The following is an 8,883-nucleotide window of genomic DNA, read 5'->3' as shown; positions in this document are numbered from 1 at the left end:
CTATATGCCACCTTGCCCACCCGGGCTACAACCCTGAAGGGTCCAATATACCTGGGGCCCAGCTTGCCCCGCTTCCTGAATCGAATGACACCCTTCCAAGGCGACACTTTCAGGAGCATCATATCCCCGACCTGGAACTCCAGGTCCGATCGACGCTTGTCGGCATAGCTTTTCTGTCGACTTTGAGCAGTCTGAAGCATGTTCCGAACCTGTTGGATCCTCTCCGTAGTCTTGAGTACCACCTCGGTACTCCCCATGACCCTCTGCCCAACCTCACCCCAGCATATCGGGGTCCTGCACTTCCTCCCATACAACATCTCGAAAGGAGGACGGTCGATACTCGCATGATAGCTATTATTATAAGAGAACTCCGCCAACGGAAGGTAAGTATACCAACTACCTCCAAAATCTAAAATACACACCCGTAGCATGTCCTCCAGAGTCGGGATGGTCCGCTCGCTCTGACCATCCGTTTGTGGGTGAAAGGCGGTGCTAAAGTGCAGATGAGTACCCAGCTCGTCATGAAACTTCTTCCAAAACCTGGAAGTGAACCGCACGTCCCGGTCCGATATCACCGAAACTGGCACCCCGTGCCGAGCCACCACCTCTCTGATGTAGATATCAACCAATTTCTCGGCCGAGATGCTCTCCTGGATCGGTATGAAGTGAGCACTCTTGGTCAACCCATCCACGATGACCCAAATCGAATCCACTCCCTGTGCGGTCTTGGGAAGCTTTGTGATGAAATCCATGGTAATATCTTCCCATTTCCACATAGGGATATCCAACGGCTGCATCTTGCCATGAGGCCTCTGGTGCTCAGCCTTGACCTTCCTACAAGTCAGGCATCTCTCAACATACCAGGCTACATCCCGCTTCATGCGGGGCCACCAATAATCGGGACGAAGATCTCTGTACATCTTCGTCGCCTCGGGATGAATGGAAAATCAGGATTTGTGCGCCTCCTCCATCAGAACCTGGAGCACACCCCCGTGGTATGGAACCCACACCCTACGGTGTAGCGTTAATAACCCACGGCTATCATAGTCGAAGGAGGAAACCTGTCCCACAATGCGCTCGCTCTTCCGATGTTCCTCCTTCATAGCCTCTTGCTGGGCCTCTTGGATCTGCTCCAAAAGAGGAGTCACCACCGTCATTCTCATGCATATGTCTCTGATCGGCGTTGCCTTGCGGCTAAGCGCATTGGCCACGCCATTGGCCTTCCCCGGGTGGTAGAGGATCTCACAGTCGTAATCATTTTCCACATCTAACCACCGACGCTGCCTCATGTTCAGGTTCGGCTGATCCATGAGGTACCTCAAACTCTTGTGGTCCGTGTAGATGCTACAACGGACCCCATAGAGGTAGTGTCGCCAAATCTTGAGGGCGAAGACGACCGCCCCCAATTCCAAATCATGCGTCGGGTAGTTCGCTTCGTGAGGCTTCAGCTGCCTCGAAGCGTAAGCGATAATGTGCCCCCTCTGCATCAATACTACGCCCAACCCTGAGATGGACGCATCACAATATACCACAAAATCCTCCAGGCCCTCGGGTAAGGCGAGGATCGGCGCCTCGCACAGTCTCTGTCTCAACGTCTCAAATGCTTCCTGCTGCTCAGGCCCCCAGCGAAAAACAACGGCTTTCTTTGTCAGCCGGGTCAAGGGTACGACTATCTTGGAGAAGTCCTGAATGAATCTCCGATAATAGCCTGCCAGTCCGAGGAAACTCCGAATCTCAGATGGAGACTTCGGAACCTCCCGTCTCATCACGGCCTCCACTTTGGCCGGGTCAACCAATATCCCGTTCTGGTTGACAAGGTGCCCAAGAAACTGCACCTCGCGCAACCAGAACTCGCACTTGGAGAACTTGGCATGCAAGCTCTCCCTCCTCAGGGTATCCAAAACCTCTCGCAGATGCCCCTCATGCTGCTCCTGTGTCTTGGAGTAAACCAAGATGTCATCAATGAAAACTATCACAGACCGATCCAGCATCGGTCTGCACACGCGGTTCATGAGGTCCATGAATGCGGTAGGAGCATTGGTGAGCCCGAAGGTCATCACCACGAACTCGTAGTGACCATAGCGAGTCCAAAAAACAGTCTTCTGTATATCCTCATCCCTGACCCTCACCTGATGGTAACCTGACCGCAAGTCTATCTTGGAAAACCAAGATGCTCCTTGAAATTGGTCGAACAAGTCATCTATCCTCGGGAGTGGGTAAAGGTTCTTCACCGTTACCTTGTTCAACTCCCGGTAATCTATGCACATGCGATGCGACCCGTCCTTCTTCTTGACAAACAGGATCGGGGCTCCCCAAGGCAAACTACTCGGCCTGATAAATCCTTTGTATAACAGCTCTTGCAGCTGTGTAGACAACTCCTGCATCTCGGGAGGAGCCAACCGATATGGTGCCTTGGCTATCGGTGCCGCACCAGGGACTAGGTCGATCCTGAACTCCACCTGTCGCTCCGGAGGTATCCCAGGCATCTCCTCTGGGAATACATCAGCGTAATCTTGCACCACCGGAACATCTGTCGCTGTCATCTTACCCGCCTCTCGGGTATCCATAACATAGGCGACATACCCAGCGCAGCCCTGCTGAAGATAGCGTCTAGCCCTCGCTGCCGAACATAGTGTTGGTCCGCGTTGTGGCCTCTCGCCCTGAATCACCAGCTCTCCCCCACTCGGGGTTCTGATCCGAACCAACTGTTGCGCGCAGTCGATCACTGCCCCGTTGGGGCTCAACCAATCCATGCCTATAATCACCTTGTTCCCACGCAACGGAATGGGAACCAAGTCTACCAAATAACGCTCCTCGAACAACCTTAAAACACAGTCCCGGAAAACCTCCGACGCTCGCACTGATCGATCATCCGCAATCTCGACCTCTAGAGGGCAATCCAACATGCCCGAAGACTCAGGGAACCTCTTGCTAAGCGCAAGAGAGACAAATGATCGGGTAGCACCTGAATCGAACAACACCTGAACTGGGATATCGTTCACATGGAACGATCCTAAACAACATACAACATGACATATCAATATTGTAAACAAGATATAATAAAAGCTAGGGAGAAGAAACCATACCCGTCACCACATCGGGTGCGGCGCGTGCCTCCTCGGTATCCAGCTGGAAGGCCTGGCTCCTCACCACTGGAGCCTCTGACTTGCCCTACCGACCATCAGTAATCCGCAGTGTCGCTGGAGCTGGTGCCGTCACTGGCGCTGCTGCTGTCAATCTCGGGCACTCGGCCTTTTTATGGCCATTCTGATTGCAATGGAAGCAAATCAGGTCTGATGTATGGAATATGGGAGTGGCGGTAGTACAATCCTTGCCAAAGTGCCCAACCTTGCCGCAGTTATAGCAGCCTGATGACCCTAGTCTACACACCCCCTCGTGTGGCTTGCCGCACTTCCCGCAGCGGCTCCGGCCCTGATGGCCCTTCGACCTAACGTCGGATCCCTTGGGTTTCTTCCCCGAAACCCCAGTCACCTGACCCTCCTCCGTCTTCCTCTTCCGGATGTGCTCCAAATCAATCTCCCTCTCCCTCGCCCTGGCGATCATAGAATCCAGGATCGGGCAAGCTGAGTAGCTGACATGCTCCCGGATATCAGCTCGTAACATATCATGATAGCGGGTTTTCCGCATCTCCTCGTCCCCCGCATATTGGGGGCACCAACAATGCCCTCCCCGGAACTTGGCGGTAATCTCCGCCACTGACTCAGTCGTCTGCCTCATATCGAGAAACTCCCTGGCCAGCTGCTGAAGCTCCACAGCTGGCGCGAACTCATCCCTGAACCGGGCTACGAAATCCAGCCAAGTCATAGCCTCAATGGCTGTGGCTCCCAGAGAGTCACCAACCGACTCCCACCAATCCCTAGCCCTGTCCCTCAAACATCCCACAACATAACGAACCTTCGACCCCTCAGGGCAGAAGCTCGTCAGCTGTGCGGACTCCATGTCTGCAATGCATCGTCTGGCAGCAATAGGGTCCTTAGACCCATGGAAATCCGGCGCACCACTGCCCCTAAAGTCCTTGAAGGACAGTGTGTGTGATCCTGACTGACTGAACACCATATCGCTCCTGAATGCCCTGAGGCGATCCTCCATCAGCTTTATGATCCCTTCCTTGATCGACCCGAAAATCACCGGGGTCGACTCAAGGATACCTCTCGTGATCTCAGACGCGATGAACTCGCGTGGTCCCTCGTCCACTGGCTCAAAACCTGCCACTGAGCCCGATCCTGAACCGGATCCTGATCCTGAACCTCCTCCTCCATGATGTGTGATCATCACCATTCTGAAACATAACACATAATCGTCAGAATCATACATAAACCTCGGGAGGTTTCATACACTCTACAAGTTTCCTGGTTCCATCTCAACCCTCCTTGACTCGAGTACGGATCCTCTGCTTTCAGTAGTACGGGCCCATACTACCTTCTACATCTATCCGTACTTTCCTCAAGGATTGCTTCGACTTCACCAAGTCCCTTCTACTACTGTTGCTCTCTTTGCTAACCCCATCCTAGGCTTACCCTAGGATAACTCTGCGGCCTACCCTCCGCCATCAGCTGCATAATGAATTCCTGCTACCTTTACCTAACTAGCTCGCGAATACCATTACATATCACTAAGACCAGATAATTCTTCGAATGAGAGGTCCTACCCTACAACGGTTAGACTCAAACAAGAGCTGCGCAATAGGGCTAGACCTAACCTTCTGAAATTATGTAGTCCTCGCAATATGTAACTTAACGTATTCGTTGAATAGTTAGCTAAAAATAACTAGAACTCCTAAAAGCACGAAGCTAGCAGCATTCGAGCATTGAGTAACCATACCAAACATATCCTATTTAGGCCATCACACTATTGACCAATCAGCTCTAACATATAATCCAATAAGCACATATAACAGACGCATAAGGCATCTTCCTAGATCCTTTAGCCCTAATCTAGCCTGCAGTTCATATACAGTAGGCGTATAAGGCATCCTTCCTAGATCCTTGGCCCTAATCTAGCATGCAGTCCTCATAATCATACCATATCATAACATGTATGGGTTACTTGGGGAAAACTTACCTGAGCTCGGCCGGTTGCGCACATCTCACATCTTGTTCTTTTTCTTAAAACCTTTTTATTTTAAATTTTGGAAAAACTATTTTCTTGTAAAAATCTTTCAAGCCCTCGATTTGAGTCCAGACACCCCCAAGGGTGTGTCCGAATCCCTCAAACCAAGGCTCTGATACTACTTGTAACATCCCAATTTTAAGGCTAAAATTTCATTTTTAATTAAGTAATCATGTGAAATCATTTATCAAACATTGCTAACATTATATTAATTCATAAAACCATTACGTCGTGTCTCAAAAACATATCATCGGATAATAGTAATAATCAGAGTACAATCCCAGAAAACTCAATGCGGAAATCATACGTGAGTGTGATGTGCCGCTACCGCGCCGGATCCTTCCCCTTCGCTGAAGAGGTACCTGAAACAAAACTGAAAACTGTAAGCACGAAGCTTAGTGAGTTCCCCCATCATACCACATACCATACTATAAAATACTGTCAGGCAGATATGGGTGCCCGACCTACCCTGCTGAGCATACCGGGGTGCTCAACCTACCCCTGTCAGACATACCGGGATGTCCGACCTACCCCTCGGTCCTAACAACCGAGCTTGGGGACTATTCCCCTCCTACTACCACTACCACATAAACCATATCATATTAGCACATAAACATCTCAGGTAGTAGCACACCTAGATGAATACCACAAAGACAATCATCTAACATACAACTCCTACTGGTGGGCCGGCATTGTGGCCGTAGACCCACCGCTACTGGAAGGTAACTCACCTTGATGTCGTGTAGTGTCTGAAATGTCCTCGGCGTGAAAGTAGGCTCTCCTAGACTCCTCAATCCCTACACGACAACCCTTCTAAGTTGTCAATTTGAACATGCAACCCTAATCAGGGTCAACCCAATTCAATCAAAGTCATCATTGGTCAAAGTCAACATCCAGTTGACCTGACTCGCCGAGTTGGTCTACCAACTCGTCGAGTCCATACTCCTTTAACTTGATCCCACCCTCGATTCTACTCGTCGAGTCTAGCAAGAACTCGACGGGTTCTCTTTCAATCATACTAAAGGGACCATCTTCAACCGACTCACCGAGTTCATTCTTGAACTCGTCGAGTTCATCTCCCTCATATGAATGTGTCCAGTCTATGACTCGCCGAGTTGTATGAACAACTCGTCGAGTCCATCTTCAAAGATTGGGAGATTGCCTTGGACTCGCCGAGTTTGCTCAACCACTCGTCGAGTCCCATGATTCCCAGGTCCCTTAAGGGCCTAAACAACCGAGGGACCTTCCACACTATCATCTGGTCCATCGACAGAAAGGATTTGGTGGTCATTACACCCTGGCTCGCCGAGTCCCAAGAACGACTCGCCGAGTCCGTCTTTGACCATTACTATACAGTCGATTTAAATGGGTCTTAACACACAAAAAGCATAGATCTGGCCTCCTAATGTCCATTTTACACGTGCGCATGCATGGGGTCCAAACTTGGTGCGCATGCATGGGGTCCTTGGCTCAAAAAGCCATAAAAGGTGGTCTACAAGATGCATGGGGTGTTTATGGCAACAAGATAGGCACCTTTATGCCATAAAAACCCTCAATAGCCCTAGATCTGAAGCACAAACTCATTCCTTACACTAAATCCCAAATACATCCTCAATAGGGCTTAGAAAATGGAGGAAAATGGACCAAAATCAAGATCTACACAAAGAATAGATAAGGTTCAGCTTTATACCTCCAATAAGCTGGAAATGTGCCCAAAGCTATGGATCTTCCTGATTCCCCCTTGATCTCACAAGCCTCCTCCTTCTTTTCAAGCTTCAAACATCCAAAGTAACACCTCAGGGGTCAAAAACTCACTAATAACGGCTAGGGTTTCGAGATAATGCTTTCTGGGAGTAATAGGGACGATGGAGGCTGAGATAAGTTGTTTAAATAGGGTGCAAACCCTCAAATTTAGGGTTTCACTCAAACAGCACCTACTCGCCGAGTCGGTCTCCCGACTTGTCGAGTAGGCCACTTAAACTTCCCGTGAATCACGACTCTACTCGACGAGTTGGGCCACCAACTCGTCGAGTCCCAGAGGAAATACATGAAATTCTTGAATTTAAATACGTACCAGGAATCGGGTGCTACAGTTATGCTTGGCGTAATCTGGCTGAATGTTGACTTTTGACTTTTTGATTGTTGACCGTTGACTTTGACCAAGTTTGACTTTAGGTCATTTGGAGTATTTTAAGATGTAGCTTGAGACTTGGTCCCTATTTGTTGTATAGGTGACCTGTTGCAACACCCTGTTTCGAATCCTTTCATAATTTGGGGCCGTGACCTGAAGACTAGTTAGCATAAGGCTTCGGGCCATGGGGGGAAAGAGATTTTTAGACCCCTTAGGATGTGGGTAATGCATATTAGGTGATCGAAGAGTTCGGTTGACGCTTTGGAGACCAAGGGTATAACCATAAAGTGATAGTTCAGGCCTTTTATGAATTTTGGATTTAAGTTCAGTAAGATTTAAGGAAAAGGAGAGTTGATAGGGTTGTAGAGCTTCTCAACACCTTTCCATTGATATAAAGATCGTTGAAATCGGAGTTGAAACTAAGAAGTTATGACCATTTGAAGTTAGGGTGGTTTTGGGCTGAGCCGCATACGCTGGGTGTACTCAACGTGTACGTTGGGCGTACTGGGGCATCCTTAGTACGTTAGGCATAAATTGAGTATGCAGGGTGTATACGATCAGTTTGCAAACCCTATTTTCATGGTTTGAGCCCTATTTAAGCTCCTTAACTTCCCCAAACCCATTCCATTCTCATCCTCCACCTCTCCAACACCCTCTCTTGAAACCCTAGTTTGAGCCTTGTAAGCAAAAATAAGGTATTTTTAAGTGCTTTGGAGTGTTCTTGGTGCACCTTGGAGAAGAAGGAACTCATTGAAGAAGCTTTGGTTGCATTGGAGCTTGTAGATCCAGACCTTGATCACCTTGATCTTTCTTCTGGAGGTATAAAGTTTGAATCTTGATGATAAAATTGTTAGATCTAGCTAGTTTTGGGTGTTATGAGCTTTTGGTCACTTTAGTGCATAAAGTTTAGATCTTGAAAGTTTATGACCTTGTTATGGATAAATTTGGAAACCTTATCCATCTAAACATCATATTGATTCAGATCTAAAAGCTTGAGACTTGGACTTAATGGATTAAGTTGGAAAAGATGCATTTTTGGTCCCTTTGAGACTTGCATCTTCCTTGATGCATCAAACCTAAGAAAAACTGCAAGCACACAAATCAAATTAAATAAAAACTAAACTAACTAGCCCTCAGTTTCACCAGGGTCTACAATTGCACTTGGCATATGCAAAAAGCCTTTTAAACCCATAAGTTGCCCCTAGTGTACGAGTGAAGTCTCGTGAGGGTTTGCAGTGAACACACCCATAATGTTCCAAAGATGGAAAGTTTAATGTCATTAGCGGGACGGGTTACCTCGAGCGATGTCTACGGAGGATCATATGTTCCTTGAAATCCAACGATTAGTTCATTTATCTCACCTTAACTAACTGGAGGCAAGTATAACAATAGATCAGTCCCCTCAGTTTCAGCGATGGACATATATTATTTTGTTTTACCCAAATCATATGTCATGCCTTCTTTCACCTTGTGGAATCCTAACCTTTTATCTTTAATCCTTCCACAAGAATGCTTAAATCTTGTTTTAAATAATCACCCATAAATTTTCTTTTGGATAAAGTTCTTCATAAGAGGCTTGATATCATGCAACACTTTTATATTTGATTGTGCGCACATGTTGC

Source organism: Lactuca virosa, chromosome 6 (assembly GCF_052849685.1).
Source record: "Lactuca virosa cultivar CGN04683 chromosome 6, Lactuca_virosa_CGN04683_v6, whole genome shotgun sequence".
NCBI classification, from domain to species: Eukaryota; Viridiplantae; Streptophyta; class Magnoliopsida; order Asterales; family Asteraceae; genus Lactuca; species Lactuca virosa.
Note: the sequence above shows the minus strand (reverse complement) of the source record.